The 24,301-nt window shown below is 42.1% G+C and overlaps 1 long non-coding RNA gene across 1 annotated transcript; it reads right to left on the reverse strand.

Moving 5' to 3' along the window:
• Window positions 1-563: 563 nt before the first annotated feature.
• Window positions 564-23,896, reverse strand: LOC117071335. The gene is made up of 3 exons (XR_004432246.1): window positions 23,809-23,896; window positions 23,424-23,522; window positions 564-834 (listed from the first exon to the last, which is right to left on the reverse strand). It is a non-coding gene; the product is annotated as an uncharacterized LOC117071335 (long non-coding RNA).
• Between the last annotated feature and the right edge of the window lie 405 nt (window positions 23,897-24,301).

Genomic DNA, 24,301 nt, shown 5'->3' on the forward strand with positions numbered 1-24,301 from the left:
TTACTGAGTGCCTGAATCAGGCCTGGATGGGGCTCGGCTCTGCAGAGTCCCCTGCTCGCCTTTAGGCCATTTGTATTGTTCTTCCCATCCATTTCTCTTTGTGACAGAAGAGCAAACACTCAACTTTGAGACTTTTACTCCAACCTCTCCTGAGAGGATGACAGCCAATTAAAAAAAAGGCATTTATAAATCAAGTGGCATGAGACTGGAGCTAGTGAGGTGGCCATGGCTCTGTCCTGGCCCTGGATGGCTATGTTTTGATGCTTACCAGCAGCTCAGACAACCTCCAGAGGTGGAAAGATGGCATTCTCATGTGTTTCTGGTGAGAGGACATAAAAAACTGCCCATGAAAGGCAGATCTGCTTGTTGTGGAAGCATTTGACCCTGGCAGCAGGAAATCCCGCCATCCTTTCGGCGTTTGCTCTGCGTAATTCAAGAGATGGCAAGAAGGACAAGCTCTCCCTCCTAAGGGATGTATCCAGCAGGACATTAAAAAAAAAAAAAAAAAACCTTATCCGAGTCTAAATGAAACATTCTCAGAAAATTCCTGACACAAATTAAACAAGCCAATTTTATTAGGTCAATATGAAGGGCCTTGAAACTAATTAATCAACGTAGAGATCAGATCAGCCAGTGACAGTGAGACAATGGAATGAAAACTTGGTAGGTCAGTGAAAGGCCTGGATTCGGGCAGGGAAACACTAGGTTTCATTCCCCATGGAAGAAATTCCGATTGCTCAGGAAAAGACACTGAGTTGGGTGACAAATCCACTGTCATCAGCAATCTTCTTCAGGTAATATGCTCTTAATGACACTCAGACTGATTTTCCATTCCTGGGAGGAAGAGAAGGAAGTAGAAGTGATCAGAAAACATAAATTTTTTTTAATAAACCCGGGCAGGCTGCTGGAAGGATACATGTATACAAGAGAAATAAACAATAAAAACAATGCACTTGGTGAAATGAGTTTCCATCATAAATAGAGTAACTATGAGTCAGTAAAATTGGAATGAAAACAGTGTGGGACATCTTCTGATAGGACTTAGCAGCCACACCCTCTCAATGGAGGCAGAGGGAAACTCACAGGTAGCCTTGGGGTTCACCTCTCAGGCTCCAGTTTCCTCCTTCCCTAAAACAAAGGGTTGAGCCAGATGAACTCGTGGTCCTTTCTTTCCTAAAGATGCTATTATTCAATACTCTTCCAGAGCTACCCTGAGAGGTGGCCAGGTCAGCAGTAGCTAAAAGCTGGTGATGACTGTGTTGTGGGAGTACACAGAGTAGGGACTCCAAAATATGAGCTAGACCTGGCCTCATACACACTCATCACTTCATTTATCAGAAGCCCCTCAAAACCTAATCAAATTGTAGCACACTATTTTATACTTGCATAACACCATGCCAGCCATGTGATAGTTCAAAATGTACACATCCCTCATGTCTCCTGGAATGGTGAAAAACACTCAGCTTTTGGAGCCAGAAAAAAACTGAGTTCAAATCCCAGCTGTCCCACTAGCTGGTGTTGTGATTCTACACTAGTCACTGTCATACAACAAACTATTAGTCAGCCATTAAGAAGAATGAGGTGATCTACAGGAACTCACATGGAAAGATGTCCACAATATATTACTTAAAAGTAAATAGCAGACAACTGCCAAAAGGCAGAAGCAACTCTGATGATGGATACATAGATAAACAAAATCTGATATATGCATACAATGGAATATTATTCAACCATGAAAAGAAAGGAAATTTTGACACATCCTACAGCATGGATGAACCTTGAAGACGTTCTGCTAAGTAAAATAAGCCAGTTACAAACAAATACTGTATGATTCCATATATGAGGTACTTAAAGTAGTGAAATCCATAGAAACAGAAAGTGAATGGTGACTGTCATGGTCTAGAGGGAGAGGAGAATGTGGAATCGGCATTGTAATGGGTACAGGGTTTCAGTCTGGGAAGATGAAAAAAGCTGTGGAGATGGATGGTGGTGATGGTTGCACAACATTGGAAATGTACTTAATGCCACTGACCTATGCTCTTAAAGATGGTTAAAATGCTAAGTTTTGTTATATATATTTTATGACACTTAAAAAAGGTAAATGACAGAACAGTAAATATAGCATGATCCCATTTTGGTTAAAAATTTTGAATCTATATATTGTCTATGTATAGAGGGAAGTCTGAAAGGATATATACGACAACAGTAATAGGGGTTACTCTAGGGGAGTAGGAACATGAAGGGGTGGTAATGGATGACACAATTTACAAGTTTCATGTGCCTCAAGGCATGAAGCCTTGTGTTTGATAGGGCAATGGCAATAAATTCTGACTCTCAAAACCCTCTGCGTCTCAAAAGGAAAAGGTATTCCTCATTTTCTGGTCCCTCTTTCCCAGGATGCTATCTATGACTCTCCCTAGCTTTTTTTTTTTTTTTTAACCAAATACAGTCTAAACTCCTTAGCCTGGTATTTAAAGCCCTATACAACTGGATTGCAACCAGACCGTTAGCATTCCCTTTTAGCTGCCTCTGTGCACCAGTATAGCAACCATTCCATGTTCCCTGAGCAGTGTTTTGCCTCCACGGCTTTAAGTCATTCCCTCTATAAATTGTCATTCCTTCCAATCTATGCCTATAGATATCCTGTCCACTCTGCAAGGATGTAGTCTCTGAATCCCTTGGTGGAAGTGATGTCTCCTCCCTCTCTCAAGGCAATCATCACATCTGCCAGTCTTGGTTTGCTTGTATACATGTCTTCTCTCCCCTAGGGACCCTATGCTCCTTGAGAGAAAAGGCCATGCCTTATGTAGCTCAGGAATGCCTGTGACACTTACTACAGCATAATTACACAACTACAACAATGATGATGGTGCTGACAGCACCACACAGTGCCACCTGCACAACCATGAGAGTGGGTGCCTCCCTAAATTTTGCACCCTAGGCACTTTGCTCACCTACCTAGTCCCAGCCTACTACCACTCATTGAATGCCTTCACTGAGTGTGTCAGGCACTGTACTAAGAAAGGACATATATCACTTCACTTTATCTTCACAGGAGTTTACTATGTAGGTATTACCCACACTTTGCAAATGAAGAAACCACAGCTTAGAGATTAAATAACTTGCTTAAGATCATATTACAAAAGTGGGGATTTGAACTCAGGCTTGACTGATTCCAAAACGTGTAGTTCCAATAATTGTAACTCACTGCCTTATCAGTATGCTTGAGAACGCAGTAGGCATTCAATACTTGTATGTTTAATGAGTTTAAATGGAGACAGGTCAGCATGCTGCTGGAAGAGCACAATGACTGTTGCCCTGGTCCTGTCACAAACCTCACAGTGCTCTGGACTCCTTTGGCAGGGGTAGGCACCAGAAGTATCAGCGTCACTTTTGCTTGCAGCATTCAAAAGAAACTCCATCCTCGTTCTACTGTTTGGCCCAACTACAGCTTTCCCCTCACTCTTTTCCTCAATCCATTTCAGACACCCACTTCTCTCCAACAAAAACCCGGCGCTCAACTCATCTCTATAGATAGTGAAGTCAGGAAAGAGAGTGGGAGTGGCTATGAAAACCTCTTGGATTCTGACCTCAGATGCACAGACATGAGGGAACAAGCCCTGCAGACCCGATTAAACCCAGTTAACCTTTTGTGCTGTCCAGAGCACTGATGGTAAAGAATGCAAGAGGGATTCTCAGATGCTGAGAACAGATTCCAGGAGCCCTGAGAGGCATGAAAGGAGGAGCCATGTGCTGCTGGGAGAAGTGAGGACCTTTGTGATCAGTCCTACTTCAGGGGCAGACGGCCTCAGTACTTAGGTCTATCCAGGCTGTCACTGTCCACGTGCGGCCATTGAAATGTGACTGGTGTGAACTGAGATGTCCTGTAAGTGTAAAACACATGTATGATTCCAAAGACTTAGCATGAAAAAGGAATGCCAAATATCTTATTAATCATTGTTTATGTTGATGACTGTTAAAATATGATTTTGGAGGGTTAAGTTAAATAATATAGATTATTAAACCTAATCTCACCTGTTTCTAGTTTCTTCAGTGTGGTTATATGAAGTTACATAAGTGACTCACTCTTGTGACCTGTATTATATTCTCACTGGACAGAGCTGACCTGTAGCCCCAGACTGTTTCAGACCATGCCTTACCCCATCAACCAGGGGCTCAGCTCTATCCCAGCTTGGGTCTCCACACAGTGGCAGCTTTGGTGACCAATATACTCTGTAACTGCTGTAATTTAGGGGTGTCCCTGCCTCTGAAGCCAACTGCAGAGGCTGAAAACAAGAAATAACTACATTTTCACGCATTCACTCACATTTCTCCTCCCAGCCCACCTCTCTAGCTGTCTTTCTTTTAGCACAGCTGTTCTAAATACATGATCCCCAGAACAGCAGCATCACATCACCTGGGAACTCGTTAGAAATGCAGATTGCCACGTACCATCCAGAAATCTGAACCAGAAACTGCCCAGTAATCTATGCTTTAACAAGCCCCTCCCCACAAGGACATTATTCTGATGAATTCTAATGTTTGAGAACCAGGGTCTTAGGGTACCGAAACTTTGCAGCGTATTAAAATCATGTGGGCTGCTTTAAAAAATTCCAATGCCCAGGCCACACCCCAGGCCAAGTAAATCAGGTTCTCTGGGGGTAGAACCCAGGCACTGGATTTTTGGAACTCTCCACTTGATTCCAATGTGCAGTCACAGTTGAGCCCCATTGCCTAAGGGTAAAGAACTCAAGAATATTAGTCAGTCATTTTCCCTATGGTAGAGAGCCTGTAGCTTTGGGCCCAGCAGAGAGAAGCCTTCCTGTGGGAGGAGAAAACTGTGTGTAAAATGAAGAAAGGGGCCAAACTAGGCATGCCTAAGCTTCGAAGGACTCTTTCATTATAGGCTGGCTGCTGTAATGAAACAGGCAATTGCACCTGAGATTTTTCTGAAGTTGAAATGACAATGTGGAAAGGGAACAGCTTCTCTCCACAGCCCATCAAGAGGGGAGTGGCCAGTGGGCCGCTTGGAGGACAAAGACCAGGGACACGTTCATTCTCTGAGGTTTCAGGTATATTAAAATGAAGAAATGCCCAAAGACGGTTTCAAAAATTGTGATATCCTATATTTTAGAAGTTTACATTTAATAAATTAAGGCTTTAACACGTGTAAGCTTTTTAAAAAAAAAAAATGCGCAGGGTAATATAACCATCCTATTCACAGGATAATAGCAGGATTAATTTTAAAAATTCATGGGCCTGGTACCAAAATCAGGCATAAGTTTAAAGCTGATGATCATTTCCATCTTTCAGTCTTATTAGCATATCTTCAGAGATAAATTTTTAAAAATCCAAATGTGAAGTCTCTTTGTGAGATCCCTGGATGAAAGGCCCTCCTTTGCGTGCCCCTGGGGCAGACTAAGCGGACTACTGGAAAGAGATCCTAAGTGTGGCCCTGGAGTAGCTGTGAATGATTAGGTTGTGGGAAGACGACTGACATCTGGGTGCCTTGCAGCAGCCTGCCCAGGGAGGTCTCAGGGAAGCCAGAGGACCCCCCACCCCCTCTGTGTGTTCCAGGGCAGTATAATACCTGCCTTCCTACACACAATCGGTGCCTGCCCACCCTCTGTCCCCAGGCACACTTGGCTGCTGACAACAGGAAGTGAAACAGCCACACCCTCCTTTTATCCTATTAAGGTAACTCCTAGTTTGATAGGCATCCAGGGAGGGAAAGACATAAGGGAGACACTTCCCTTGTGCAGCATCTGCAGTGCTGTTGGTTTATAAAGCACGAAATCTTCTGTCCCAGAGGCTGGACTGGGCTCAGGACTGCATGTGAGATTGTGCTTCGGGAAGAGAAAGCAATCCCGGACTGAACAACAATGTTCTGGTGGCAGGTGCATCCATGAGGAGCTGCAGTCGGTCCCAGCAGCATATGCTTTCTCCTCTGGGAGGGGGACTCAAAGATGTGCAGACTAATGGGACCACCGGCTGCAAGCCTCAGAAACCCCTCAGGAGGCCCCTGGCAAGGCCTGTGGTATCTGAGCAGTGCAGGCAGCCTGGGCATCATAGAATCAAGGGGTGGGGAGTGGGGCAGGGAAGAAACAGCACAGAGGAAACAGCACACCTTGTTCTCATTGACTTGGAGTCAATGGCTGCCCACAGACTATTTCCTGGAGATTCAAGCCTCACACTCTCCTGTCCTCTCCCCCGAGTAAGGCTTCCAGAGAGTAAGGGCCACACCCAGACAGAGGTGGGTGAGGCTGGGGTTCAAAGTACAGAGCCAGCCCTTTTATCTCACAGGCAGAGGGAATCATCCACTGTGAACCCACAGCGTCCTCCACCAGAGCAGCATTTGATTCCTCTGTCTCATATCTCCGCTTGCCTTCCCTGTGGGTCAGTAGTTCCTGACTTTCTCTAGCCTATAGGAAACATGAGGAGGAGGGGGAGAGATGGAGGGGGAGGAGGAGGAGGAGGAGAGAAGGGAGAGAATGAGCACACGGGCTGCCCAGCCCCAGCCCCATGGCACCAGCATGGTAAACACTTGGAGGGAGGCCAGCCGTCTGGCGCCTCCAGTCTTCCACATCTCCCCAGCCAAGATTTAGACCTGTATATTCTGGGCTCTTTCTGCCCCATTTCACCCAGGCTTTAAATTACCCAGACTTGGGTCTGGGTTATTCTATCCAAAGCTTTCCTCTGAAATCTAGATTGTGATGCAATGTATACATCCTCTAAATCAGATTTCTGAGGACTAAATGCCAGACTGTGTGGTGTAGCAGTCTGGCTGCAAACCATTTCAGTCAGCCCAGCGGAGGAACACACAACAAGGTGCTCATCCCTGCAGCCGTGCACAGGAGACAGCAACAGTCCAGGTAAATTAGAAAGGCCTAACTTGAGCCAGCTAGTCTTGGCAATTGAGGGAAAGTAAGGACTACACAGAGGCTCTGAGACGGCTTGCGGAATCAATGCCTACGTTGCTGGATTGCTCCTTCTTTGGTTATGGAACTAGTGGTTCCAAAATGTACCCCTTGATTCCATAAGATGGAAGACCATTTAGACAAGCTGAGCCAAAACCCAGAGTCTTGGAACAAGCCTGTAGCAATAATAGTAGCAGTAATGACAATGATTTTTAACATTCCTTGCTTAACAAGTGCTGGCCACAGTTCTCATGCTTTACATGGATTTACTTGGGGAATTTGATCGCTGGATCGAGGTGAGGACCACCCTCACTCCTCAGCTCCCCGGAGGACAGTCCCTTTCCCTCTGCTAGTCTGGGCTTGTTTCTTCTCATCACAAGAAAATAAACAGGGCTACAAAGAGTAGCAAGCCCCTGACTGCTGCCCTTAAATGAACTAGCTTTAGGAGAAACACAGGTCAGGAGGCAAGCACTGTCTGCTCATGGCTGTTGTTCTGGGGAGTTGTGAGGGTGGGGTGAGTGGGGAAGGGTCTCTCATTTTGTGAATACACAGTATATAAAAAGCTGAAATGAAAATAATTCAGAAATTGTTGTCTTTATAAAACAACCTGTTCTGGGGTACCTTTCTGTACTTCCCTAAGTATATATAAAATACAATTTTAAAATTCAGTTTAACAAAGCCCCATCAAGACACATGCATTGCATTGTGCACATCTGTATAAGTGCTCTTAAAGTGCAGGCTTGCATGAACCTCAGTTTTCTAGAGGAGTGCGTCCTGTTGGGGAAGAAGGGAAAGAAGGCAGTAAAAATAGCATTGTGTAGCTGCTGACTGTGCACTGGCCACACAGCTAAGCACAGAGTGCCTAGAGAGTTTTGGCAGGATCATCACATGTTGTCCTCACAACAGACCCACGAGGGAGGTACATCATCCCAATTTACAGATGAGGAAACTGAGGCTCAGGAAGACCAAGTGACGGCTTCATTATCACACAGCCATTAAGCGCAGAGCTTGGTGGGAACTCAGGCTTCCATGACTCTAAAGACTGGAACTACAGACAAGCTGCAAAGCAAGATCAGGTCAAGATATTCTCCGAAGTTACATCCTGTGGCTCCTCAGTTACAGATGTGATTGCAGAATCCTGACATTTCTTTTCTTTTTGGTCTCCTTGTTTTCTCAATCCAGTCAGAATGAATTTTAGATGTGTCCCAAGTGCAGTCTGCCTTCAGTTGTGAAGAGCCACTCAGACACTTGGAGCTAGCCCAATCGCCCAAGTAGTAGGTCTGTGAATAAATGTCACTTCTGGAATCATTCTTCAACAAGTATAGCTTGACTAGAAAGACTCAAATGCCTGCACTGGTCCCAGAGAGCCATCACCCAGTGCTGCCAAGTCTGACCAAGAGGCATCCTAGCTAAGGCACCAGTCACACCACTGGCTCTCACGCCACACCTGAAAGGAGCACAACAGGAGTTTCTCCCGGAAGCTTCCCAACGTTCAGATGAGTTGCTCTCCATGTGGATTCCGAATCCTGATGAGCTGACACCAGTTCCAGGCCTGGCGTGTCTAACAAATGCAGCATTCAAGCCCAAGACACTGAAATTGTTACCTCATGTTATAAAGGACCTGAAGCTGCATGCAATTAGCGCTGCATCTGTGAGACTTGGGAAAGACAACTGAGAGAACAGGGGCTTAAAAAGACTATTTTGGTCCATATGGAAAATTGGTGTGTTGCATGCATGGTGAAATCCTTTCAGATATGTTTTTAAACCTTACATTTTAAAATTGGGGACTTAAATATTATTATAGGAAAAGCCACATGATTCCTTTAACATCAGAAGGAGATCTGTAAGTTAAAAAACTGTTGGAACCTTGTAAAGAAATTAACATTGTGAATGAAATCGGGCATTAGTGCAAATTAATCAAACTGCATACATTACAATTTTTAATCAGTCATGGAATCTCAATACTTGAAGGGACCTTGGAAATCATCTGTCCCAAGAGCAAGAATTACGGAAGATAAACTGGGCAGATGGAGAAAAACCTCCTGACTAGAGAAAGGCACAAAAAACAAAGTCAGGAGGCAGCATGTGCAGTGGTTTGAAAGCTCAGGGGTTTGCAAAGACAGCCTGGGTTCAAAGCTCAGCTTTGCTTTTTGATGGCAGTATGAACCAGGCTGAGTTGTTTGACCCTCCTAGGTGACAGTTTATAAACAAAAGGTTATTCTGAGTCTTAAGTTGGGCCATCCATAGAAAGGGCGTAGTATGGTCCCTGGGATACCATGTGGTGCCTGGGACACCAGTGCTGAGTAAATATTAGCTCTATAGAAAAAGGAATTTCACAAACATAATCTGAGTGAGCCAGACTGACACACTATGTATAACTGTGGTCTTTCTCTTTTACTTGGCCATGAAAGAAAAGCAAAATACAGTATATCGAAGCATTCAGATTTCTGACCATGAGAACAGGACATAATACCCAAGGTCTTTTCTGGAATAAAAAACGATCTTCATAAAAGGGAATCACATTTCAGCTGTAAATAAAGTCAGACCTGATAATCGAGAAAGGAAGACCTCCATGGAGATGGTGAATCACGTACGTATGTGGGTAAGTGAAAGCTGCCTCCAAAGGTCTTGATGCAAAGCTGTCCAAGGTTTAGAACTCTGGGCACATTTCTGGCCAAAAGAGGTTCAAAACCATCATCCACGGTGTTCTGTTCTGGCCTTAAGATGGAACTAGTGCTGCATTAAGTGTCTGATTGGGAAAAGCTAATGGTTAACAAATAAGATATAACTCTCTGGGACATCTTGATATAAATTTAGTTTAGCCTTATAATATAAAAATTATTAATTATGCTGAGGGAGGGAACATAGATTGGTGGAAGACTTATAGGCTGTGGAATAGAACAAATCCTAGAACTGTCAATTGGTACTGTGAGATCTTAAACGAGAGATACAATATCTTCAACCTCAGTTTCTTCATAGTTGCTGTGAAGGGCCAGCACAGTGTCAGCCACACAAGTGGTACCCAAGAGGCATTCATTTTCTCTCTGCATTCATTCTACATTTGTTATATTAAACAACTCTCTTTTTTTAAAATTTAAGTAGGTTTTTGGGGAACAGGTGGTGTTTGGTTACAAGAATGAGTTCTTTAGTAATGATTTCTGAGATTTTGGTGCACCCATCACCTGAGCAGAAGGGGTGGGAGGGGGTGAGGGATAAACAGCTCTATTTTTGGGTGGAAAAAGAGGGCTATACTTGCTTGACTCAGTTTCCAACACAGATAGGAAGCCCAGCAGTTCAGACCAACACTAAGAATAGACAACACTCTCTATTTAGCAGCAACACACCTGAATTACAGACACGGCATTTGTGTGGGAATCAGCTCTGGACTACTAATTTCCCAGACCCAAACCTACAGTGGCAGAAAAGACAGCTGAACTCAGAGCAAGAGACAAGTCTTCATCCTATTTCTGTTACTAGCTTTTTTTTTTTTTTTTTTAACCGTAGGCAAGCCACTTAACATTTAACCTGTGTGTCTGGCTCCAAATCTACAAAATGAGGGCTTTGACCAGATAACATCCAAAGCTCCTTAGAGCTCTCAAAATTCTATCTTTCTTTAGTTTGGGTTCATGCTGTTTGTTAACGTGTGTGACCACTTCTACTCCAAAAGCCACAGGACCCTGCTGCGTGTCCTCCACCCTCGTTCAAGCCATGATTTGTTTCCTCGGTTAGTGGCTCCATATTAACAGCAGTTGCACAAACAGAATCTAAGTGAGCCAGGCTGCCAGCTGTCACTGCTGTATCTTCTGCTTACTCTGGGGGTAGGCTGAAGCTGTGTGATCCGAGAATAAATGGATCTGCCACGAAGGTAGGATTTTACTGCGAAAATGAGTTTTCTGATGAGTTTAAAGCAGCAAAAATACTCTGAAGGCTGTTTTATACCTAAATCGTGCTATATGAATTAAAAAGTAAAACACAACCTCTGATACTTCAGGTTTTAGTTTCTTGTGGCTGATGTAAAATTCACTTAACTCCCAACTGACGTCCCCAAGAACATTTTTTTGGATCAGAATTCAAAATAAAATAGGTGCACATGCCAATTGTAGCCCCATACAAACCAATGGGGGCAAGAGCTGGTTTTATAGAATGTTAAGTGCTCACGAAACTAAGGGTTTGATTCATCACTGTAGTTTATAGTTTCCTCAACACTTAGCAGTGTTTTGTACCTAGCAGGCTGGCAGCTGTTTGCAGGCAGAGATGATACTTCATTCATATCTAGCACAGTGCACTGGTATATTGGAAGTACATGTATTAGTTTGCTAGGGTTACCATAACCAAATACTGCAGACTGAGTGATTTAAACAATGGAGATTTATTTTCTTACAAGTTTGGAGGCTAGAAGCCTCAGATTGAGGTGTCAGCAGGATTAGTTTCTTTGAAGGCCTCTCTCCTTGGCTTGTAAAAGGCCATCTTCTGTCTGTGTCTTCTCGTAGTCTCCTCTCTATACACACCTGTCCAAATTTCCCCTTCCAGATACTAGCAAAATTGGATTATGACCCACCCTAATGATCTCACTTTAATTACCTTTTTATAGACGTATCTCCAAATATAGTCACATTCTGAGGTACTGAGGGTTAGGACTTCAACATATGAATTTGGAATGGTAGGGGGATAATTCAGCCCACAACATATGCTGAGTAAGTAGTGTATGCATAAATGGTGGATGGATGGGTGGATGAACAGGTGGACAGATGAATGGATGGATGGATGGATGGTGAATAACCAGGCGATCAACAAATACCTGATGCATTGAGTAAATTTACACAATCACTTGTGGAGACTAGGTTTTACTATAATATCACCCCAAAGATTTTAAATTATACATTTTAATCCAGCCTTACAAGAAAGTTTAAAAATCATTGCCTATCAAATTCTATCAAGCTAACAAAAAATAGCCACACCCAGATTTACTAACGCCATTTCCCTATCCTAATCATTCCCATCTTTAATGACTTCCTCTAGCTGAGAGACTATCAGTATTTGCCTACAACAAATAACTACTACTTCTCCCATGAATACCTACATACTTAAAACCTTCGTATTAAGAAAACAGGAGGCCGGGCACGGTGCCCCATGCCTGTAATCCCAGCACTTTGGGAGGCTGAGGCGGGTGGATCACTAGGTCAAGAGATGGAGACCATCCTGGCTAACACGGTGAAACCCTGTCTCTACTAAAGATACAAAAAATTAGCTGGGCGTGGTGGTGGGTGCCTGTAGTGCCAGCTTACTCAGGAGGCTGAGGCAGGAGAATTGCTTGAACCCGGCAGGCGGAGGTTACAGTGAGCTTGAGCTGAGATGGTACCACTGCACTCCAGCCTGAGTGACAGAGCAAGACTCCATGTAAAAAAAACAAAAAAACAAAAAAACAAAAAAACAAAAAAAACAATGATTAAGAGAATAGTTTTAGTTAAATCTGTTGCCTGATATTTCATTGTTTGTTTGCTTTTAACCAAACCCGACTACTACTTAGTTTGCAGGTTGCCTTAACACTTTGATTCCATTCAACAAACTACAGAAATGCCCCATAGAATTGAAGGTAAGAGGAAATATCCCTACCAGGGACCTCAAGGAATCTTCCTTCTGATTCATCTGGTCACTGTGAGTGTTTGTTACATCTCTAATGATACAGAAATTCATAAGCCAACCCTCCATCACCAACGTTCCTTCTCTATTTTTCTGTCTACCAGATGAAGTTGGTCATATGTACACCTATCGAGGGAGTTGTAGGTGCACATCTAGACAAGGGTCAGAGGAGTGCCTGAGCTCCCCTGTCCCGACCTTGATGCCCTGAGTCATGTTGCTGGCTGCAGTTCTGACTCAGAGCTGCCATAGTATCAGCCTACATCATGACAGGAAGTGCTACCAGAGGTCATGCTCAGCTCTACTGAATGAACTGTTTGTCACAGCTAGTATGAAACTGATTCACTGCTGTCATGGGACCATGTGGGCACTCATTCATTCATTCATTCTTCAGTCATCCATTTCCTACCGGAATCTTGTCTAACAGAAAAGCCATAGCATAGCATCTCTTGAAACAAGTGTGATACTTTTAAAAGTTCTGTTATGATTTATACCATTTTTGTCCTTAAAAATTATAACAGAGCAATAGATGGGTTGTAAGAGTTCTATCTGTATAATATATGATTTAGGTATTAAAATTTAAAGACAAATTTATGGACGTCTTTTGTCTGTGACAATGATGAATTATCTTGGCTCTGATCCTTGGACAAACTGGCTACACTAAACTTAGAGTTAAGACATGCGGTGGTTCTTCTGCTGCATTTCCTGAGGCTTCCTGAGACAGATACTAGGAATGAATATTTTCACAGGCATTGCTAGGCATGATGTCACTTGATTTTGACTCCAGGTGTAGGATGGGGCCCAGGAGGTTCTAGGTTCCCCTTCTGCAGAGTTCTTTCCCCATTCCTACACACCCAGACATTTGTATCAGGAATTGATCAAAATGCATTCATGTGCTATAACTTCTTGTCAGGGATTCAAACTAAGTGATTTCTGACCTCTCTCCATCTGCCTCTCTTTTTAAAATATGTTTTAATTGTCTTGTTTTAGACATGTTTTATTGTAAACTACTTCACATTCTTTTTGAGAATAGGTGGTATGTAAACCATAGTGAAGAAAAACCTTCAAGCCAGCATAATATTTCCAGAGCACAGAAAGCTCAGTGAGGAGGGGGCAAGGAGAGGCTGGTTGCCCTCGGGCCTACCCACTAGGTGTACCTGTCACTCCCACCATCAGGCTCTGTCCTCTGCAGGCTGAGGGATGATGGAAGACAATCCAGAGGTCTGTTAGGAGCCCCACTCTGTCAGAAGCAGAGCATCCAGTTCACTCAGGCCTTGCTCTACTGACAACTTCATGTCACAGAGGGACAAGGATGTTGTAAGAGAGCTACTGCTTGGATCTAATTTTGGCCATTGAAGGTGAACTAGGTGGATAACACAATAGAAGTGACTGGCACTTAGACAGAAAAGGACCTTGTCACCATATGATTCTCAAGAGCCAAAGAAGTGAATGCAAGCCATCCATGTTCCTGAGACTGCAAGAATAAAGGACTCTACAAGCCCAGAGAAAAGAAGGTGATTCAGTGGGTTAAATCTCAGAGGGCAGCAGAATGTGGAGGCTAGAGTACATGCTCAGGAAGCTGGACAGACCTGAGTCAGGCTCTTGGCGCTGTCCTTACGGCTGTGCAAATGTCACCTCTCTGTATCTCAATTTCCTTATCTGTAATTGTGAATAGTAAGACCTACCTTATATGTCAACAGTGAGAATTAAATGAGATCACATATATAAAGCCCCTAGTATGGTTTACAATTATGGTGAACACTCAATAAAGGTTATTGTTGTTATTATTGTTACCATTATTGTAGATTTCCTGTGTGTAAGACATGAGGCTAGACGCTCTTTGATTCCATGGTCAGAGACTCTAATCATGTAGAACTTGGTTCTAGAAAGATTGGAGGCTCCATCTAATTTAATTCTGACTCTACTCTGGAGAGGAGGAAGAGAGGGAACTATCCAAATAAATTACTGTCTCCAATGAGCTTATATTTTACAAGGAGAATCACAAAGGCAGGAAGTAGGAATTTGCAGCTGACAGCAGATACAAAGGAGTGGCATAAAAAGAAAGAACCAAGTCACGGAAGTAGAAGGCTGGGGCACAAGATAATGCACACATAAAATACAATGAGAGCCATTGGGATGGGTTCGGAACAAGAAAAAGAACAAGAGAAGAGTTGGCCTCCTGCTTGGGGCAGATGATACAGTTAATTTAGAGATGATACAGTGAAAACAGAATTACTCACCTCCTAGTTTGTTTCCATCTTCTTTATCAGGAATGACCTTTGAGCCAGAAAGGAGAGCAAAAACATTGGCCAAGAGGAAATTAAAGTCTGTGATAGTGAGAAGATAGGAGGAGAGCACCTGGCTGCTGCATTTAAGTTTCCAGGCTCAGATTAATTACATCTTAACACCATCTGTACATGCACCCCAATACTCACTGCAACAGGAACAGTAAAATAAGAAGCCCTAGGACCCTAAAATAACAGGAATTCATTTACAATATCTGACATCTGAAAAAAATGGAAATGTTATAATATATGAGACTTTATGAAGCATGGTAGAACTTACAGAAACTTGCAGAGGGGCAAATATCTCAATTTTATTAACGGGGACTTTTAGCAAAATTCTAATGCAGCTTAGATACTTTGTGTTGACGAGGAAGATGAATGCTGGTCAGACTAACCTCATCTCCTCTCTGACAGGGTTCCTCAGGTAGTAACTGTTCCATTGTCTAGTTAGAAAATGGTGACAAACAAGTCTGCACACTTTCTTTGTGGACAAGGTAGAGAAATACAAGCTCCATGATAATACAATAAGGAACACTCAGAGGAGCTCAACTATAATCCCCCAAAAGGACTGGAGAACAGGATAATATTATTCTCTACAAAGATGTGAATGGGCACATGACTTGGTCTTCAGTGCCTCTCTATACAAAAACAGTAATGACCTGCAAGACAAAGGAAGTCTGCTGACATCTGCTGGGAGAACGATCAGGAGGCAGCTGGTGAGGTGGAGGAGGGGTTGAGAGCTCAGGCTGCGGAAGTAGAGAACTGTTTGAATCCCAGCTCTACCACTTACTAACTGTGTGATGTTAAAGAGGTTACTTACACTCTCGGACTCAATTTCCCTATCTGGAAAATGGGGATAATGATTGTATCTACCTCACTATATGAGGTAGATTAAATTAGTACATAAAGCATTTAGAACAGTATCTGATTATAGAAATTGTCATTATAAATAGGATCCCAATCACTTCTGTCACGAAGTGATGGAATCTCACAAGATGAAAGCTATACAAATAAGATATTGACTATACTTATACTACCACAAAGGAAAACAACTTAAAAGTCTAACAACAGGAGAATTACAGTACATATATATGATAGAATATTACAGCCATTAAAATCATGTGGCAGGCAACAAAAGCAAAAATAAATAAGTGGGACTACATCAAATTAAAAAGCTTCTGCACAGCAAAGAAAACAATCGAAATGAAAAGGCAGCCTACAGGTTGGGAAAAAATATTTGCAAACCATATATTTGATAAGGGGTTAATATCTAAAACATATAAGGAACACACACAACTCAAAAGCAAAAAAATGAATAACCAGATTAAAATATAGGCAAAGGACCTGAATAGACATTTCTCTAAAGAAAGTATAAAAATGGCCAACAGGTATATGAAAAGGTACTCAACATCACTAATCATCAGGAAAATGCAAATCAAAATCACAATGAGATATCATCTCACACCTGTTAGGTTGGCTATTATAAAAAGACAAGAGATCAGTGTTGACAACGGGATGGAGAAAAGGAACCCCTTTGCAATGTGGTGGGAATGTAGATTGGTGCAGCCATTGTGGAAAACAGTATGGAGGTTCCTAAATAAACTAAAAATAGAACTATAATATGACCTGGCATCCTCTTCTGGGTATATACCCAAAGGAAATGAAATCACCGCCTCGTAAAGACAACCGTGCTCTTATGTTCATTGCATTATTCACAATAGCCAAGATATGGAACAACTAAAGTTGTCCTTCAACAGATGAATGAACACAGAAATTGTGTTGGGACACACAATGGGATATTAGTCACCCTTAAAAAAGGAGATCCGGCCATTTGTGACAACATAAAAAGGACATTATGCTACGTGAAATAAGCCAGACACAGAGAAAATATTGTATTATCTCACTTACATGTGGAATCTTAAAAAAATCAAATACACTGGGCGCGGTGGCTCACACCTGTAATCCTAGCACTTTGAGAGGCCAAGGTGGGTGGATCACAAGGTCAGGAGTTCAAGATCAGCCTGGTCAATATGGTGAAACCCTGTCTCTACTAAAATTATAAAAATTAGCTGGGCTTGGTAGCGGGTGTCTGTAGTCCCACCTACTTGGGAAGCTGAGGCAGGAGAATCGCTTGAACCCAGGAGGCGGAGGTTGCAGTGAGCCAAGATGGCGCCACTGCACTCCAGCCTGGACGACAGAATGAGACTCCATCTCAAAAAAAAAAAAAAAAAAAAAATCAAATACATAGAAGCAGAGAGTAGAACAGTCATTACTCAGTGGCCAGGGGTGGGAGAATAGGAAGATGTAGATCACAGGGTACAAATAAATAAGCAAATAAATATGCACATAAATAAAAATATAGTCATGTTACAGAAGAATATTTAATTACTCTAATAAGGAAAATGAATTAGGGAAAGGGAAAGAAGAATGATGGAGGCAGAGGTACTGTTTGGGCAAAGTGGTCCCTGAGAGAGGGTATGGGATCAGGTGCTGAAATGGACTGAGCCATGTAGCGCTGGGAAGAGCAAAGGCTCTCAACAGGAAAGAGCTTGAAGTGGAAAGAAGCCCTGGAGATGGAGTAGGTAAGCAAAGGAGAGAACAGAAGGAAACGAAGAACGAAGTTGGAGAAGGCCCATCACACAGGCCCCTGCAGGCCAGAGTAAGGAGCGACTGGGGTTTCATTTTATGTGATATGGGAAGCCCCTGGATGACTCTGAGCAGGAGACAGTCAGGATTTTAAAGGATCACAATGGTTGTTTTTTGGAGAATAGAGTGTAGGGGAGTGAGAATGGAAGCAGGGAAACCAATTTTAAGGGATAGTAGTTTAGTAGTTTTACAGTAGTTTAAGAAAAAGATAGAGGTGGCTTACGTTGGGAAAAAATGGTGAAAAGTGTCAGGCTCAGGATATATTTTGAACGGCAAACAGCATGATCCTAATTTTATAAAAAAGAAACACATACACATATTGGAAATATATATATGCAGATATTAATAGAGGTTAATTAATGGATCATGCTATTCATGGTAACTGATTTCCTTCTTTGTATGTTTCTGTATTTCAAAGTTTCCACAACAAACTTGTAGTATTTAATCAGAAAAAAAGAAGATATTTTTGGAAAAAATATCTTCTTTTTTTCTAAAAGGAAAAATCAAAGGCAGGCCAAGTGAAGTGTGGACGAGCAACAGCCTAAGTAAAGAGATGTCAAGGATCTGACTAACTACAATTTCAATACTGACAGTGTAAATGACTAGCAGAAATAGTAATGTCTCCTAAGACTGTAGGTAATAGGACATCATGCACCCTGGGGAGGAGGTCATTGTTCCCTTCCACTCTGCTTTATTCAAGCCCACCTGGTATAGCATATGCAGTTCTGGGCACCAACATCTAAGATCCAACTGAGGCTGGGTGTGGTGGCTCGTGCCTTAGCTGGATCTTAGATTGGATCTTAGATCCCAGCATTTTGAGAGGCTGAGGCAGAAGGATCACTTGAGGCCAGGAGTTCAGGACCAGCTTGGCAAACATAGTGAGACCCTGTTTCTACAAAGAATTAAAAAAAAAAAAAAAAAAAAATGCTGGGCATGGTGGCTACTTTAGTGGCTGAGGTGGGAGGATTCTTTGAGCCCAGGAGTTTGAGACCTTAGTGAGCCATGATTGCATCACTGTACTACAGCCTGGGTGACAGAGTGAGAACCTGGAAGGAAGGAAGGAAGGAAGGAAGGAAGGAAGGAAGGAAGGAAGGAAGGGTCCAACTGAACGAGAGAACAGTCAGGACTGGTAGGAGCCTCCAGCATGCACTGTAATAAGGGGGGTAGTTACCACCCACTGAGCACCCACTCTGTGTCAGGCACTTAAAAAATGTGCAGTATTTAAGATATGAGATGCTCACTTGAATGGAAGGAAAAGGGTGGCAGATGAACATTTTTTGAACACTTACAGAGCCAGGGCTAATCACTTTTCATATTTTAGTGCATCTAATTCTCACCACAACACTCTGAGATAAGCATCTCTGTTCTATAAATTTGAGTTAGGGATACAGTATTGCATCACTGTGGGCTCTGGAGCCCGAGAGCCTGTGTTCAGATCCTAACAGATATGTGACCTTAGGCTTACTACTAAGCCTTCCTAAGTTTCAGTTACCTCATCTACAAAATGGTGGCCTTTTTGCAGACGGGGTTGTTTAAAGACTAAATTTGTTAATATATTACAGCACTTAGCACAGTACTGGGCAAATAGTAAGGTCAATAAACATCAACTGTGACTGTTAAAAATGTGACTAAGATTAACCAATGAGTAAGCTGGGAGTCAGTGGAGAACAAAATAATCTGAGGTCCCTGGGTATTAATTTGATGAAGTTTTGTCATAGGGAAGAGGTTCCTACTGACATCAGGAAGTAGAACCAGGCCGGGTGAGTTGGTTCATGCCTGTAATCCCAACAATTTGGGAGGTCAAGGTGAGAAAATCACTTGAGGCCAGGAGTTTGAGACCAGCCTGGGCAACATAGAGAGATCTCTTCTCTAAAAAAATAAAATAAAATAAATAATAAATCAGCCAGACATCGTGGCATGCACCTTCTGATATCATGGCATGCACCTTCCAAGTCCTAGCTACTTGGAAGGTAGAGGCAGTAGGATCACCTGAGCCAAGGAATTAGAGGCTGCAGTGAGCTATGCTCTCACCACTGTACTCTAGCCTGGGCAACACAGCAAGACCAAGACCCTATGTCTAAAAAAAAAAAAAAGTAGAACCAGACTCAGTGAACAGAAGTGTAACAGGGAATCCGGTAGGAAGCAATCTGAAATTAAACAGTTACTTTTCTGTCTAAGTGGACACCAATCTTCCCCATTTGATGAAGAGTCATTAAGTGGCCACTCTTACTTATGATGCTGTAAGATATTTAACACCTTGTTGCCCTGGAGAGGAGAGTCTAGTAGAAGCTAAGTGTGGACTGACAAAGCCTGGCCCTCCAATACCCCTGTTATGCAGAGCTGGTCTCTGATGAAAGATGGAACAATTGCAGGGAGGTCAAGGAGCCTCCTAGGGGGAGACATTTTTAGAATCTTCCTGATGGGTTAGGATAGACACCACAAGAAGCCTGGAGGAGAAAAGGACACCATAAATTCCAAAGGGGAAACTCACCATGAGAAAAGGGACAGTCTAGATTGATGATCCAGTGTTACCAGCAGGATTAAGGGTACCAGGGGTATGAGGAGGCTGCTCCCATGTATCCCATGGCTAAGACTAGAAACCCTTCTGGTTGTGGGTGTGATTGGAGAACAATGATTGAGCACTGTGAACTAAAAGAGCTGTAACCTTGAGGTCCAAGTCCTAGATCCATGAAGAAGACCTAGGTCAGTGAGAGAATCCCTGCAGCAGTGGGGGAAGTAGCTGCTGGCCTGTGTAGAGCCAGTTTTCAATATTACCCCACAGGAAGAAGCAGCAGTATTGGCAGACCACTTGGACTCCTCAGTTTTGTCTCTGCTTGCTTTTAGAACTGGAACTGGCCCTTTTGGAATGAATTAAGACCAGACTGTTCTTGGCAATCTCGGATGTTTAGAAGAGGTGAGAGGTGGTAGGGCCTTAAGAGAGATATTGGGCTTCCTATTAGTATTATCAGGAAGATGTTCTGGCAACTAATAGGGGAATAAAAGATATATCTATTATTTGTACTCCCCAGGTCATTAAAGTGGGTTATATCATGGGTTATATCAGTTGTATATAACTTAATAAAACTTAAATAAGCTTAATGTTAAGGGCTTTCTAAAAACCAGAATTAATAATAATAATAGCAGCTAGTATTTATTTGCTGCTTACTATATGCCAAATTCTACCTCCCTTAGCTCATTAATCATCACAAAACCCTATGAATGTCAAAGCAACACAAGAGTCCATGGATGGATACATGGATAAACAAAATATGGCATATATATATATATATATATATATATACACACACACACACACAAAGGAATACTATTCAACCTCAAAAAGAAGGGAAATTCTGACATATGCTACAAAATGGATAAACTTGGAAGACATTATGCTAAGTGAAATGAGTCAGTCACAAAAAGACTATATTTTCCACATATATAAGGCACTTAGAGTATAAAAAATCATAAAGACAGAAAGTAGAATGGTGATTCCCAGTGGCTGGGAGGAGGTAGAAATGGAAGTTATTGTTTAAGAGGTATAGAGTTTCCATGTTGCAAGATGAAAAGAGTTATGGAGATGGATGGTGGTAATGATTGCAGAACATTATGAATATATTTAATATTACTAGACTGTTCACTTAAAGTTGAGTAAGATGATACATTTCATATGTATTTTACCACAATTTTAAAAAAATGTTAGGGAAAAAAACGGCTATGAGTTGTTTTTATCACCATTTTACAGATGAGGAAACTGAGGCAGAAAGAGGCTAAAGTATCTTGTTCAAGGTCACACAGTAGACATGGGTGGGACAAGAATTACATGATAGGGCCTCCTGATCACAGAACCTATTCTTTTACCTCTGTCCTCTTCTCCCTTTCTGTAAAGACGGAGAGATGCAATGCCCCATGGGGATGCAGTTGATGGGATTAGAATAGATGGGTGGTTGGACTACAACACCTATAAAATCTATTTCTTCATTGCAGCACTTCTTTCCAACCTTAAGAATTTGTGTGCTTCATTTAGCTCTACAGAATTACTATCAAAATGAACTGTTTGCTATGGTTGGAAAACAAGCTTAGGAACTACTGCTAAGGAATATAAAGATAAACCACATATTGAGATGCATTCTAAGTCTACAGGTCAAACCTATTACAACAACCTTTAGAGAAATAGCATTTGTTCATCCAATAACCATTTTTTACATGCCTTCTACATGTATTGTTCTAGGTGCTTGGTATATAGCAGTGAACAAAGTGAAATGGACAAAGATCTCTGCTTCTGTGGATTTTACAGTCTTGTGGGGGAGAGAAAGTAAACAGTAAACATAGTAACTGAGTAAATAATGCAGTACATTAGGAGGCAATAAGTACTTGATCACAGCTGCAGTTTTAAATTAGGTTGGCAGGGGAGACCTCACTGAAAAGGTGACATCTAAGCAAAAGCTGAAGGCGTCAGAGGCAGCCACATATGAAAGAAGAACATTTCAGGCAGAAGAAACATCCAGTGCAAAGGTCTAAGACAAGAGCCTGTGCGGCTGGAGTTGCTACAGGGAGGCCTATGTGACTAGGGCAGGGTTGGGGAGGGGGTGAGGAGTGGGAAGTCAGTGCAAGCAGTGAAGGAGGGGTTGATTATACAAGTCTTCCAGGCCACTTTAAAGACCCTGGCTTTACACTGAGTGAGATGGAGAAGCACTGCAGGGTTTTAAGCAGAGAAGTGACATGATCTGACTCACATGGGATATATTAAAACACACCGTATTTAACATTGTTTTGACTTGAAAAGATTCTTTATCCCTGAGATCACTGCTCATGAGGAAATGGAGCTTACATCTAAGCAAATGTCATCACGACGTGCTGAGAACCCCACTGATCCTGTGAGTGCAGTGGAAGGAGAAGGAGTTGGGGGAGTTGAGTAAAAATAGTTGTGTCACTTTGTTCAAAGAACTGCTGGGAGGAATAACTAATAACAATAGCTGTAAAGGTCACTGCAAATATTAAGTGCTATCAAATGCTAACTACTATTTAAAAATAGAAAGCCTGTCATTATTCTTTGGCCCAGGAGTCAGGACCTCTGGCAGCCTGCACGCCTCGGCCAGCCTGTTAATGTTTCAGTGCCTTTAAAGGACTTTCCCATCGGACTATGTTATCTGATGGTTCTATCTCCCATCTACAGTTATGGTGGAAGGAACTGAGCTATTTACCACATATACTCTGCAACAAAACACAATCCTGAGGGTAGGGGTTGATGAGCATTTGTTTTTTGTTTTTGCTTTTTTAAAAAATCATTAATTCTTAGGCTGCACTTACAGAACTCCCTGAAAGCACTGAACGTTTGAATGGATGACATGGGTTTACATGTAAAAAGTTCTTGCAGCGAGTTGTTTACATCAAACTATTGGGTCATGGAAATTTTGCTCGAGATTTGTTTGTGTGGGAATAACACTGCAATACTAGCTTGTCAGTGCCAGCTTTGAAACTAACACAATGAATAGCTATTGTTCTGACAGAATATCCGGCAGCTCATGTCTACATACACTGAAGATGACCTTCCTCTTTAGAAATAGTTCCAGTCATTATATATATATTTTAAAATGTTATTGGTGTACCTAATGTTCTAGGTGCTTGGGGAGAAGGGACATTGTATAAAGATATTTCAGTTTCTCTCCTAAAAGGATTCCACCACTACTCTATTTGGTTAGTCAGGTTGCCAATATTACTGCATTCCTGGTATAAAAAGACATGTTACAGAGATAGGAAATAAAGAAAGGAAAAGGTAAGCTTGTCATTTAACACCAATTAAGTACCAGGTTCTATGATATGATATCATTTCACTTCACCAGCACAACCTAATAAAAATAGATACTGTCCACCATTTTGCAGATGAGGGACTAAGACAGATTATGTCACTTGCTAACTTTAGTTAAGTGATACTCACTAATTTAGTAAGTGTCAGAACTGGGATTTGAACTTTGTGCCGTTGACTCTAAATCCGTGCTTTCCCACCACACAGACCTGCCGTCAAGAAGACTGCCACCTAGTGGGTATGACAAGACTCAGGTATATAAATCAACTAGAGAAAAACAAGCAGCACATAACCAAATGCTTAATCCACATGACTCCAAGACGCCTGGGTTTAATTCTACAAACAAGTACAAAGGCCTACAAAAAGCAAGGCTCTAAGCAAAGTACTTGCAGGGACATTAATGGAGTAGAAGAACTAAAGGAGGTAAATATTTTTCTATCAATGACATATATGCCTCAGATAATCCAAGATGACTGAGAAGAGACGCACGATGTAGGCCCAAGATGACACTGCTCACCTTTTGGAGTGCTAGGTCCATTCTTGTCTTACACCTGAAGTTCCATGGTCTACAAGCCAACAGTCTTGAGGGGTGGGATGTGAATAAGTCCTATACAGTAAGTCTTCACACATTAAAGAAAATGAGAATTAGAAGTCACAAAGACAGCTGTAGCATCCATAGATAATGATGAAAATAAGTCTAAAATGTGATTGATTATCTGTTAATGTTTAAGGCATTAACAATGAAACACTTTCCTTTTAGCTGACGGACACTTTCCTTTTAGCTGAGATCCTGGAATGCCATGTTAACCTTTAGTTCCTAGGATGCCTGTCCTGTTTTTTGTAATCCACTGATATCCACTCTGAGAATGGCAATTGTGCTAGTTACGAAACTATAATCTCTCAGCTCTAAACTTCTATGCTCTGACTTGTGCTCTGGGCTGGGACTCTCTGGCCTGCTGGCTCCAGAGTAGGCTCTATCAAGGAGTGCTAGACAGAGACAGCAAGGCTGG

This window comes from Trachypithecus francoisi, unplaced genomic scaffold (genome assembly GCF_009764315.1).
Source record: "Trachypithecus francoisi isolate TF-2019V2 unplaced genomic scaffold, Tfra_2.0 Lachesis_group3, whole genome shotgun sequence".
NCBI lineage: Eukaryota > Metazoa > Chordata > Mammalia > Primates > Cercopithecidae > Trachypithecus > Trachypithecus francoisi.